Source organism: Numenius arquata, chromosome 2 (assembly GCF_964106895.1).
Source record: "Numenius arquata chromosome 2, bNumArq3.hap1.1, whole genome shotgun sequence".
NCBI lineage: Eukaryota > Metazoa > Chordata > Aves > Charadriiformes > Scolopacidae > Numenius > Numenius arquata.
Window position 1 is genome coordinate 15,102,904 of NC_133577.1, and position 14,473 is coordinate 15,117,376.

Sequence of the window (14,473 nt, forward strand, 5' to 3'; positions counted from 1 at the left end):
GAGAGAAAAATGCTGATTGCTTCCACACCGTTGGTGTTGGAGAAGCTGCTACATGTTCAGTTCCCACACTACATGCATGCAGACATCACTACAGAATGATCTGATCTTTGCAGAGTGCCAACACAAAACTAATTGTTCAATACCAGACACACAGTTTTCAAGGAACCTTTCACTGGGCTCCTTTCTCCAGGAAAGGCTAGTACCATCATAGCACATCACTGGGCACCTCTACCAATGTTCACAGAAGAAAAGCTGAAGCAGAGTTTAGGACTTTTCTTTAATAAGCAGTATGGGTCAGGGTTGGATATTTATTATTGCAAAGAGTAGTTCATCTATGCCCAGGGAAGTGGTTGAGTCACCATCCCTGGAGGTATTTAAAAGACATGTAGATGCGGTGCTGAGGGACATGGTTTAGTGGTGGACTTGGCAGTGTTAGGTTAATGGTTGGACCTGAGGTCTTAAAGGTCTTTTCCAACCTAAACGATTCTATGATCTTTTAGCTCAGTTTTAGTGCAGTCCTTCGCCATGAATGATTGGATATAAATTAGGTATGCACAACTCTACAAGCATCTTTTCAGCTAGCTTATATTTGTGCATGTCCAGCACTGATCGTCTTGTCATTACCAAAGTATTATTTCCTTTAAAATACACATAATATTAAGGATGCAAACGGAGTTAATCAGAAAGTCAAGATGTTAAAAAGGCTTTGCTGCAGTAACAACGGCAGCCTGATTATAAGCTTGTGTACTCTTCCGCTCTCAACACCCGTCATACTAATGACTAATTTCAGTAAAATGCAATGAATAGAATTTGTTTGAAATAGATTTGTTCTGTATTTTCTTTGCTTCGTCATTATTCGGAGAGCAAGCCAAACAACGCATCCATAAGATTAAATGGGTGAAAATCATTGTAGCTTTTCAATTTTGTAGACTCATGTGTTTACTGTCTACCTTGTAAGCATTAAAGGCATGCTTATTCTAAAACATTCCTTTTCAAGTTCAGGAAATATAACAAAAACGTTATGTTACATCTATGAATGTGGCACTAAAATGAGGAATGATGAAGCACCAGTGCCATAAAGGAAGTTTCTGAGTTAGGGAAGGAAAAAAAATCTCAGTACTTGTCTGAACCCAGGCTCAAGTACTGTCAAGTACCTCACTCCCAGCTTTCCACAACTGGCACCATCTCAGACATGGGAGCACTGAATCTCAAATCCTGCATAGGAGTCATCCTCCTCCTCTTATAAAAAAAAAAATGAACTAAACAGAGAATATCTAAACAGAACAAAGTAAAACAGTGTGAAAGTGCCCAAGTTTGTGTATGCTGCAAAAGCACTACAAATGCTGTCAGCTAGATCTCTACAGAGGCTAATTTCTCTTACCAGAAAACTCATTTGTTACTAGCAGAGGTATCTGTGCTGCACTGCTGGATAGACGTGACCTATCTGCTATGTATGAAGGGAGAAATGGAAATAGTTTGATCATCAGGCACCCACAGAGAATAGAGAACTAATAAGGGCAGACTTTTTAAAGACTCCTCAGCAAGGGAAATACTTCTGCGAGTAAGATGCTGTTCATGTAAGATGTTTCCCTCTTCAGTTTGGATTCAGGACTTCTCAACTTCTTAAAACCTCATCAGGACGGAGCTTTAGAGGTTTGCCTTGTCACTGGGAGACTGTCGGATTTTCAGTGCTTCCTACGCCTCCTGCTTCCTCCCTAGGGAAGAAGCCAGTGGCACAGGGCTGGTGTGCAGGCACCCAATCGGTGGCACGACTTCTCTGTGGCTCTGGGTACAGCCAGAGAAGCTAAGCAGAATGTGCAGATGCTGACCATGCTTTACATGAAAGTACTGCATAAGGCTGTGTACAACTCTCTACAACTTCTGGAAGCCCCCCAAGGCCTCACACACTGAATCCAACATTTACACGTTTTCAAGTAAATCCACGAGAGCAGCGCCAAGAACAGAAGCTGTTTGTGGATGTGGACAATTCACTCATACACAGAGGAGTGCAAGGGCATGATGCCCGTTGGCCAAAGGTGAAGAAAAGTACTCAGATATCTGCCATGGGGACAAGTTACACTTGAATTTTCTTAAGTGCACCCTAAGCAGTGCTAACTAACAGACAGCTGTCAGACAGAAACCAGGTTGACAGAAATGACATTGACATTGTTGACATTGACAGAAATGCCAAAATACACAAAGAAATTGATTATGTATTTTCCCATCTAGAATTCCAGTAGAAGAAAAAGCACATTGTTCAACTAAATCAGCCTGGATCCAAACACCAGTTTAAGCTGACTTAGTGAGGATATTGTGAGCATATTCATTATTTGGAGAGCATAGGGCCATATAGGGGATTTTATCACTATATGCAACTGTTCTTAGCTTTTTGTTTTTCTTCCTCTTACCTCACTTTTTATTAATTCCAGACCTTGTAATAGTTTGTAAATACAGCCTTGTATTTACAAACAGCAAGCACACAGTTTCAACACATTCCAGTTTGTGCCACTCGAGTAAGACTTTCAAAAAAAACCAACCAAATCCCACATGCTTTTCAATTTCTTCTCTAGCTACCTACATAGCAGAGTAGCCTCCTTCAGATTTCTTGTTCTTCCAACAGCCCAAAAGAGCATCATCGGGCTTCACAATGTCAAAGAAAAAATCAAAATTAAAAGAGCATTTTCTGTCAACTTCACAGGAGTAGATTAGCTGCAGGCACTTTTGACAAGGAACCAAACGGTGTTTCTGTCAGCTGCGTTTTTTTTTCCTCAACCTTGAAACCATTAGCAGTTTGGAGCTAAAGTCTCTGTCAAAAGCATAACAAGCTTAAATTTTAAAATATTGAAATAGAACTCTCTGATCCTTATGATGAATATACATCTCCCTTCTCTGTTTATTTAATTAGAAAAATGTGTAGATTTCTACATATGTTAAAAGTGCTGTTGAAAATGAATCAACAGATCAATACTGCTCTATATAAGAAACATAAGCACTCCCTGTTTTAATGACTCAAGCCTCGAAACTTTCTAAATCCTCACAATTAAAAGAAATAGATACCATTACAAGTTCTCATTCATTTTTATTCATACCAAAAAGCTGCCAGGATTACTAAGCACCTAGCTCAAGAAAAAGTCTAATAAAATCAGAAAATACTACGTCTCAGGTAGAGTATTTAGGTTACAACTGTCCAATAATAAGTTTTATTCCCAGTTTACAGGGGTTTGAGTCACTACTGCATCAGGGGAACAAAAAGGTTAATTGGAGTCTACTTTTTAGTGAGAACCTGGGGACTTGTTCCTATATCAGGCACTGAGGCTCCTGAACGCGTCCGTACCCAGCGTGATGGCATACGCTACTACAGTGCTGATGTCAGCGTGAAGCCTTGCATCCTGTCTCTCTGCTTCAAGACTCTAGATGGAAAATCATGCGCAGAGAACACACAGGGCACAACTGTAAGGCGTCATCAAATAATTATCTAAAAATGTCACCCTTCTCCTCCCTTGCATTTATTTGATGGTAAAAATATTTTCACATCAGTCTTCTCTCTTTTCTTTCAGAGCATCAAAATGTTACAATTTTAGCATTTTTTTCAGTTGGAGGGTTTATTCCCTGGCTTGAATCTGATCTCTTTAAGGTAGTGAATGCTTACACAAACGTCTAGCCTATCTCCTCCGAGGCAGGTTCATCACACAAAAAGGAGATGCAACTGCAAAAGAGAAAATGTAAAACTTGCTATTACTTTTAAAAAAATTTTTTAAAAGAAAGAAAAAAAGACTTCACATCAGGTTGATTCCAAGATGAAAGAATATAGACTGTATAAAACCTAGAGCAAGGAAGAAAAAAAAATTTCAGATGTCCTGAAGCGATATTTAACAGAAAAATGATGTATTTGTTCCAGTAATTTCTTTAAAACTATTTCATTTGCTATTCTTTTTTCTATTACTGCTAATCTTAAATTCTTGCTGACCTGTTTCACCGACTTAATGAAAAATATACCATTAAAAGAAATTATTTGATTCAATCACTGAAGTCTCTGTTGGTACTGAAAATTTTAATTTACACCTAGAGGGAATCACACATTTATAACAGTGTGCATTTTTTAATGACTGTTTATAAAATCATAAGCATGGTCCTTTCATTAAGCAAGAGATTTTACCTTAAATTTTAGAACTTCTTCAAGCATGTAAGTCGCAAACCAGTTGCTTCAAGAGTGAAGTCTTCTGTGTTTTTCTAATCTATTGTATTACCTATATTATGACTTTTCAATGGAAAAAATACTTAGTAACATTGCAGTGAGTTTTATACATAACTTCTATTTCAAACAAAAGAGAAAATAAATGTATCAGAACATTTACTTAATGATTTATGGCTTTAGTTTACTACTCCCTCTAAATCTTATAAATCTTCAGACAACCAAAACTGCCAAGGACAATGTTATGAAACTAACTGGGAAATATTGTTGCTTTATTGTTTTATACCACCAAACATAGGCATAAATATTTTTTTCTCTCCATTTACTCGTTCATTTAACAAGAAAGACCTAAAAGATGAAAATCATACTGTAAAATAAGTAAATTACTAGCATCAGCAGCTTTTAAGTTCTTTCAAAAGACCTTTAAAATGTTCTCTCTCACTACAGACTATGCCTGTTCATTTAAGTAACTGCCCACATTGGCTACAAGTTCAGCAGAACTATGCAGCCTCCTATACACCCCTGAAACCTGTCCTGCAGAGAAACAGCTACAGGGGTACTCAAACAACAGCCATCTATCTATAGCACAATCCTGTGTCAGTAATAGTACGATGTCTCTGACAATCAAAAACTAGAGTTAAGGCTGATCTTCATTCACTGCAGAACCAGAAGAGGCTGCTCATGTCACAGAAGTTACTGCCCACGTATTCTCTATTTGGCAGAGCAGGCTACCAAACTTCACGGCCAGTTAATACACAGTGCTTGCAATCACTTTAGAAAACAGTCACTTCCCTACTAGCCCTGACATAATGTTATATCATCATTAAACAACAAGACAGAAAGAACCTTCGAGATATCTTAGGTTTTGTACAGGATGCTTTTTAAATGTCCTCATGCATTACAGAGGAATAAATTATAAGGTGAGCAACCAAGCATGTAAAATAGCTTGTTAGTAATAAATGGATGATTGTGAGGACAACATTGCAGTCCTTCCAGAAAGAGGTGCCTAAAAAACCACCCCAAAACTAAAACACCCCAAACCAACAAGCAAGAAACAGCTGCTTTGCACAAGCAAATACCTTCTTTCTAAATTACACCACACTCAATAAAATTCAGTGAACTGTTGATTAAGACAAAGTGACCTCAGTAACTCTATGAGGAATGACTGCAGACATTGCAGCCCTATCAAGCACCGCACTTTATAGAGGAATTGTACTTATACCTTATTATTGATTCTCAGAGTACCCTGAGTCTTCTGATGTGGACAACCACTGATGATACTTTAAGTGATGCTAGAAAAGGAGTCATGTTACTGGTCTCACAAATGAGGATTCATGTTCTAAATCTGATTAAAAGAAAAAACCCAATCTTCTTTTCCCATAACAACTAACCTGTCTGGATAAATCTGTAAGTAGTACGTAAGGACCTCCAGCAGCTGAAAGCATAGGAGTGGGAGTCCTAAACCCAGTATGACACCTTTCGGGAGCACAAGACTGAACTAACTTTACAGGAAACTTGTGTTAGCATAAACATAACCTCCAGCAGTTTTCCTATAAAGAAAGCTCCGAAAAGCACCATTTTAGGTTTAGACACCATTTGCCTGCTAAAGTTGAAAGACCAGAACTTCAGACAATAAAGCTGCTTTTAGTACGATTCCTAAGCAGTTTCCAGCCTCTCAGACTAACCACACTGGATGAAAGAAATTCACCAAAACCCAGGTCAGAAGATGCAGATGTGTGGTAACTTTCTAGGAACACCTAATAGCTGAGGTTAGGAGTTCTTGTAAACAAAAAACAAAACAAAACACCCCCTACAAGGTTACTTTACCCACTAAACCAATACCTACCTTTTTATTTCTTCTGCATTCTGAAAAAGCAACAAAACAAAAATGGGAAAACTAACCAAACCATGAGAAAAAGCAGAATCCCATTTCCTTCCCTATTTTATACATGCATTTCGAAGCCTAGCCTTTAATCTCAACAATCTGCATGAAAACAGGAGTGGGTGGCTGCCATGACAACGCAATTTTTCCAATTTATTGCTGATGTTCCTCGGGTGGATTACTGACTGTAATAACAAGGGATTGAGGATCCAATGGTTCAGGAGTTAACTGGAATAAATATTCTTCTCCCCTAAAAAGTCTGCCTGCAGTAACAAGAAGCAAGATCTAGATGAAGATATCCGTAACAGAAGATAAAATGGGATTCTCTGCCAGTCCATGTCTGTAAATGCAAAGTTTCAGAAGGATTTTAAAGTGACAGCAGTCTCTCTCTTACTGTATATTTGAGCATATGGAGCACATCATAAACTAATGCTCCTGTTCGGTTTTCTCCAAAACAATGATGCAGAGGGGACTCTGCCCTTTGACAACATGTGATGAAAGAGGATAAAACACTCTAGCATTTGCACAAAATTCATATGGAAAAGTGTCAGTTATGTAAAGTGGTTCTTAAAAGATCTGGAGTAATCCCTGCAAACTGCATTTCACACCTTGAATGACAAGTGAACAGCTTTGCTAAACACAGTATGTTTCTTATTACTGGTCCAATTTATCAAAACAGATCACAGAGAAATCAAGGAGACCTGAGAAGATTTTGTGATTATACAGAAAGCATTTCAAACTGGTTTCGGAATGAGAAAGGCTTGAGCAGGACAAACAGTTTCCAGCTCTAGCTGATACAGTCTAGGAAAGCTCCTGAAAAAAGTATGGCAATGGCCACTGCACCATTGTGGCTCTCTGGTGGTTCTCTGCAGTTGGAAAAACAGATTCGCTGCTGCTGTGCCAGTGGGTTTTTTCCTGGCTCTCTGCCTTTGGAAAAACAGACCTCAGCAAAAAAATATTTGCATTCAGAGAAATGTCCTGTCTCATTTCCTTGTACCAGCCCATTTCTGTATCCAGCATGGGACCATCTGTTGATGTACTGTACTGTCCTTAGGTTTCAGGTAATACCCAGCATCCCTGAACACTTTTCTGGGCAGTTAGAGCATAGAAAAAATGTCTTGGAAGTTTCACTGACATGTCTCCGAAATAATTTGCTCAATATGCAGCTGCAACCAAAAAAAAAAAAACATTGATGCAACTTCATCCTAAGTATCACATGCAATACCAGTCACTACATCTCCATAAAGATACAGTGGAGTCAGAATAATGCAAAGAGATGAACAACAGAGGTACTTAAGGGACTACAGCAGCTGTGTTGTGGGTAGAGATTAAAAATGGGTCACCAATACACCTGCACTCCATCACCTTCACTGGCCACATATATGGCTCACCCTTGAAGGTCAGGCCACAGCCAGTCATGGTCTTTGAGCTCAAGACACAGGAGTGGAAACAGATGGTCTGGTACATCCTAGTGCATCAAGGTGTTCTGAGATTTCATTAGTAGTAGATAGGCTACTACTAATAATGATGGAAGCAGAGCGGTCTTTTGGGATGCAAAACAAGAAGATATGAGGGAAAGAGGTACCAGACTCATCACAGGGACAGGGAGAAATGCTGATCACTGTGCTGTTTCTGCATCATAAGCCTGATTTCTGTCACACATATTTCCCTCCACAGCAATGTCAGACCATTCTCTTAGATATTTGAGGATAACTATAAACCTTCAAGAAGAACAGGCTTTATTCAGGGGGTTGAAAAAGACCCAGTGATGTCATAAAGTCTATATAGGAGTCTTCTATTAAAACAAATGGGACACTGGATCATCAGAAAAGCGCAACATGAGATGTATATACTGATAAATGCCTATACCAAAATGATAGCATTAAAAAGACAACCCCACAGAAACATTGTATTTATTGTACTGAAAAAGTGCTTATCAATTGCTTGTTCCACAGTAAGACAACCTGGTCTACTCTGCATTAATGACAGAATATTTTGTTCTTTCATTATCCAGGTTATTTATTATTTTAAGTACTGATCCACTGCAATTTTCCTGACTTATTACAAGACAACTGCACTTCTGGGAACAAGCTGATATACAGCCAGAAGCAACATTTTTTTTTTGTCAAAGTTAAAAATACACTGCATTGACATCCTAATTTAACACTTCACTCGTTGTGCCATGTTTTTGTTTACACATCATTCTTTTGGAGGAATAGCCCAGGAGTGATACACACCTGAATCATTCATGTAACACACAAATCAGTTTGAGTAAATCCTTAGTGAGCTTTAAGTCAGACGGGTCCATTTGAGAACTCTCATTTAACTTCAGGCATTAACTACACTCTTCCTTTCCTGTAACAAAATATTCCCACCCACAATTTCCACCTCTTCCTCCTAAACACACCTCAAAGAAAAATCTCAGTTAAAGCTTAATGAATTGTACTGTCCTTGTACAATACAATTTTTTTGTACAGTACAATCTCTTTCACCAATAATCAATGTTCAAAATTCTCAAATATGCAGAGCACTTAAAAATTCAAGAGCCCTTAAAAAGTTCCTAACCATTACAAGATTACTTAAGCAGCTCTCAAACTGTTCAATAATGCCGATTGACTCGGGGGGAAGCTATTTCTTCTCTTGATAGAGCATATAGTTTTTGAAAACACATCCTTACTTTGAAGAGCCACTTCACAGCAGCGTGGTACAGAATGCTCAAGCTCCTGCTTCAATTACACCCTTGTCCATCGAACCAGGTTGCAGCTCTTCCTCTAAGCAAAAGGCTCTATTGATCCTCCTGTTCCAACCACAGACTGCTTAATTCTCCTTTCTCATCCCCTCACAGCTCACACCTCAGTCAAAATTAATATTTAAGCAATGTAGCTGACCACCTCTCCACAGCACAGATATTCTGCATGCTTCATGTCTTATGTGACGAGATGCACAACAAAGTAATAAAGTCCTGTCTAGAATATAATTAAAAGCATAGATTATGGCAGCACTAATATCATAAGACTCACCTTTTGATTCTTACAGTTAATAATTCCTAACATGGAAAAATATTTTAATATAGAAAATATCCAAGAAAATAAATCTAGAATAATTAAGCAGGAATTAATTTAAGTCCACTGCCTGAAGTCAGGCAGGTACACTGAAAGAGAACAAAAAAGTTAAGGCTAGAAAAAATGTTTTTTCCTCACAGACTTTTCCTGCTGGTAAAGAGAACAACGGAATTACAGGCACCCTGAAGGATAACAACAAGTATAAAACAGTTTCCAGTTGTCTATGCTAACACTTTTGATAAAGTGGCAATAGCTAAGTAAAACAGAAAGAAATACTTGCAACTTTCAGCATTTGATTACTTTAACAAACAAAATCTGAAACATGAAATACATAGACAGCAACTCCCGAAAGCCTGAAGAGTATCTGAAGTATTAATGACCCATCCATAGACACAAAATTACCAAACATACACAGGTCCTTGGCCAATTCATTCTGAGCTCAAATGAAGCTAAGTCAGGCATCTCTGTGATCCAAGAGGCATGCATTATTTAGTATTAGCTAGACACTTGTTCATTTATGCAGACAGATGCCAACAGGATTTATGCGAGAGGGTACCCATTTCTGCTTAATTTGAAACGTCCTGTTCTTTCTCTGAAAGCTAAACCACAGTGATTTATATCATTAAAGCAGTCTTTGTATTGTAGCAAAAGCACACTTTCAAAAAGCTACAGTCAGGAACTCTTCCAGCGGAAAAGCGGGATACAAAGCTCTCAGCGCATCTCCAGAGAAGGAGGTGTCAGCATCTGCATCGCCTCCTCTTGTACACAGGCGTGACTCTAGGTATTTCCATACGCACAAAACCAGCCCACTGATATTCCATGGTACTTGTGTAGCTTTTCTTTTTCAGCAGAGTAAGATATCCACATATGGGTGGTCTTTGGGGATTTTGGAGGGTGGAGTGGGGTAGTGGTTTTGTTGGTGGTGGGTTTGTTGTGGGGTTTTTTTTGTGTAGTCCATGCAGCTGATCAAACTTTGCATCACGCATTTTAAAATCCTAAATGAATATTCATAAGGAAGACTGGGTAAGAACAGAATGAAAGGGAAAACCTGAGCTGGTAAGGACAAGTGAGAAACTGGAATTATGGAAAAAACACTGTCAATAAACTGAAAAGGCAGCTGCCTTCACTTTCTTTTCCCTATAAGCCTTTCGCTGTTTCAGTACCTTCGCAGACGAGTTTTCTACACTTCAAGAGTGTTAATGTAGCCTCAGCTATAGGTACACTTCATACAGATGACTTTTTAACACAGGTACTTTTAAACTTCCTCTCAGTGTCCTGAAGCATTTATGAATTTTCCAGTATTCTTGGGACTGCCACCACAGCCCATTCTCAAAGACAAAGAAATTTTGAGAATAATTATAATAGGAAATTCATGCTCCCTTACTTAAGCTTCCTCTTGCCCTGGCCCCTGCAAGACGCAGAGCACAATTCAACACCCAGACAGGATGTGCTCCCTGCTTGACTGTGCTTAGCATTTAGTATGTGATAAGACTATGAACTACTACAGATGATGGAAGTTTGGCTGAACAACACAAAAATCAGTCCAAAATTTATAAATACTTGCTACATCCTGAAAGATATCTGTTAATCTGGAAAATATAAGATAAATCTGTAGCCCTGTAGCCCTGATTCAGGTGACTAACATTACTGTGGGTGTTTGTTTTTAAAGCACAGCAGAATGATTGATATTTAAAATAAAAACAATTTTAAAAATCAAATTGCAAACCATTTATTTCCTCCTGTCCAAACAGACCTCAGTAGCACACAAACAATGTGAGCTAACCCAAACTGCCACATAGTACTGTGCTTATTTATTTAGCACTGCTGAAGCCAAGCACTGAGTGGGGGAGATACTGAGAAGCAAAGAGCAATAAAATTAGTGCCATTAAGCTGAAGCAAACAAGTCATCATTTCATGTATTTGGGGGGGGGGGAAGTAGGGCAGTAAGGAGAATTATTATTGAATAACTAGAGGTAAAAAGCAATTCTAATACAAGGATTGAGGACCCAGAAAAATAAAGGGCAGGAGATGAGACTATCACGGGCACACATTTTACAGAGCTGAACCACTGTTTCACCACTTACATTCTGAAGTACCAGCAAGGACGAGATCAGGTAAGCAAGCTGGAAATGAGAGCTAAGGGATCACAGAGAAGTGGAGATAAAGTGAGGTACTGAACTGCTCAATTTGCACAAGGTCAACTTCAAAGCAACACTCAGATGTGAAACTAAAGGAAAGAGGAGAGCAGAGGCACCCAACCCCAGCTCAGGGAAGCCTGGGGAAAACCTTTTAAAGGCCAGCTGATGTGGCGCTGCAGAAGTTCAACAAGTATCCTTAAGAGTGAAAGAAATGAAGTCATATCTCTGCAATGTTTATCTGATGCAGTTGCACCTCAAATCTCCACTGAAAACTTTCAGCTTAACACAGGATACATATTCTAAAAGGAGCACCTTAAATGCAAAGCAAGTGACACCAGCCAGCGATACCCCCATAAGGCCCAGAGTGACTGACAGCGTGGAATCACATAAAGTTATTTTACAACAAATCCACTGAAAGGGCAGATTTGGTATAAGGTTTTGAAAAGGAAAAAAAAAAAAAAATAAATCACAGGCATAAAACTTATGTGTTCCTCAATCAAGGCCATCTCTATTCAACATTCCAACCATGCCGACCAATCACTTAATTACGTTGAGGAAACAGAAGGACTTCCAATGGGGTTTGGATTTTGGTTTGGTTTTTTGAGTCCACTTTTCATTTTCTACCTGAAAAAACCATAACTTTTCAGCTTGATGTAGTTTTTTAGTAAACTGCAGCTTCAGTGAGGAATGAACAATTCCTGCTAAGAAACTGCAGTGAAGTGCTTCCATGGAGAATCAAACCAATGGACAGCTGTGGTCCAGCTCCCTTCCTCTGGCAGTGACTAATAAGCAACACTTCAAGAGAAAGTGAAATGCCACGAGCTAATAATTCATGTTTGGTATGGCACAGTATCATCACATGATATATAGAATCACAGAACGATTAGAGTTGGAAGATCATTGAGTTCCAACCCCCCTGCCATGGGCAGCGACACCTCCCACTAGACCAGATTGCTCAAAGCCCCATCCAGCCTGGTCTTGAACATTTCCAGGGATGGGGCATCCACAACCTCTTTGGGCAACCTGTTCCAGTGCCTCACCACCCTCACAGTAAAGAATTTCTTCCTAAAATCTAATCTAAATCTCCCCTCTTTCAGTTTAAAACTGTTACCCCTCGCCCTATCGCTCCACTCCCTGATAAAGAGTCCCTCCTCATATACAGGAATCTCTTGGGCCCTGCCAAAATAACTGTTAGAAAATAATCATCCAGTCATCATCTAAGAAATATCGACAATTGAACACTGTGCTCTTGCTTGCGTAGGTGTACAAAAACCAAAGTGATGCACAGGGTTGCTTTAACTTTGTGCTGTTGTTGACCACTAATACAGCTCATATTAAATACTGGACTGGGACATCTATACCCAATACTCACAGTGACATTGCAAGAATATTGCTTTTTTGAAAAATGAAAGAATAATCTCTAAAACTCCTGAATGCACATGTGAGGGGCCTGGAGCATAAATCGTACGAAGAACAATTGAGGGAGCTGGGACTGTTTAGTTTGAGGAAGAGGAGGCTGAGGGGTGACCTCATCACTCTCTACAACTACTTGAAAGGACATTGTAGAGAGGTTGGTGCTGGTCTCTTCTCACAAGCAAACAGCAATAGAACAAGAGGGAATGGCTTCAAGTTGCAACAGGGTAGGTTTAGACTGGACATTAGGAAGAAGTTCTTCACAGTAAGAGTGGTCAGACACTGGAACAGGCTGCCCAGGGAGGTGGTTGAGTCACCATCCTTGGATGACTTTAAGAGTCATTTAGATGTGGTGTTGGGGGATATGGTGTAGGGAAAAACTTTGTAGAGTAGGGTAGATAGTTGGACTCGATGATCCCAAGGGTCTTTTCCAACCTGAATGATTCTATGATTCTACATAACAAAATAACAGTTATTCTTTAAACAAAAGGGCAAGGACTAAACAACTCGGAAGTGTTCTCTCCTTCACACTGCTGCAGTTCACTAGTGACCCAAATTAGCACCACAGTTCCCATATTTTTCTACTTCAGAATCATGTATAAAAGCTACCATTTAGAGATGCACTAGCAGTATTGTTATTATTATACATATATTATAATCTAACATGAGACTCAAACAAGCCCTTGGAAAACGACCTTTAGAGATCTATCACCTCCCACTGATCTCCTTCAAAACATATTTGGATCTGTTCCAGTCTTTTATTACTCTTTGGCACCAGTAATCCACCATTTGATCATTACAAAACATTCACAGCAGATGTGCCTACAAACAGAGCATGATGATTTAAGTGGATAAGAACAGGAAGAGATGAACTCTCAAGAAACAAAGATCCTGAGTTTATGCTAATAACTTTACTTTAAAAGGCTAAATTTAGGAGAAATATATGCAGATTTCCTTAAGCTCTTCTATTTTGGATTTAAGTCTCAAAAGTACCGCTCATGTCAGGCTACTTTTTTCTGTAGTTCCTCACAGTATTCTAAGTGAATATTTCTGTATTACTAAGTGTTTTCCCAAATTCAATTGTTGTCCTCACTCAACACCACAGCAGAAAAGACACCAACGTTGTCTTGGTGGAGGGGAACATAGTTGTTATGCAATTAGCTATATAAAGCTGCATTTATTCTCCTTCCCTGTTTACACCACACAGAATAAAAGACCAGCTTTATTAGAATGAATTTGTCCAATGGCAAATACGTCCTAACTTGGTTACTGATCAGAGTTAGTGAGACAGACTCTACCTTCTGCATGAATGAAGATATGTTGTAGATGCAATAGAGTTTTTTATTGTCAAAAATACCTAGGAATCAATACCCTATTACATACAAAGCCAGAACAGAACTAGCAAAACCAGAGAGCTGGAATAGCATGTTACAGTTACAACAGTACAAGGCGTTGGTAAGTTTTAGTTCTCAAAAACAGTTTTGAGTCATCTTTGCAGTATAAGTCTGCATGGGGTGGGGGGGCTGCTATTACTGGTCAATTTAGTAACATAGAAAGTCACTTACTTATTTTACTGGCTTTACATTCAACATTGCTTTCACAATTCTTGTTCAGTTCTTACTTTTGTGTGCCTTACTTGACTTGACTTAGAGTAAATTAGCAGAACAGCAGTACTACCTGGTAGGAATCCAAAAACATCAGTAAACATTAAAAAATGTGTTTGGACCGAACACATGTATCAGAAATCCTTTAGATGAAATTTCATAGAGGGTGTCTCAGTTGTGCT

General features: G+C 38.9%; 1 protein-coding gene across 3 annotated transcripts in view; it reads right to left on the reverse strand.

The window, feature by feature from the left end:
• UTRN (utrophin) overlaps positions 1-14,473 on the reverse strand; it is a 339,386-nt gene that overhangs the window by 103,974 nt on the left and 220,939 nt on the right. The gene's annotated exons all lie outside the window — the stretch shown is intronic.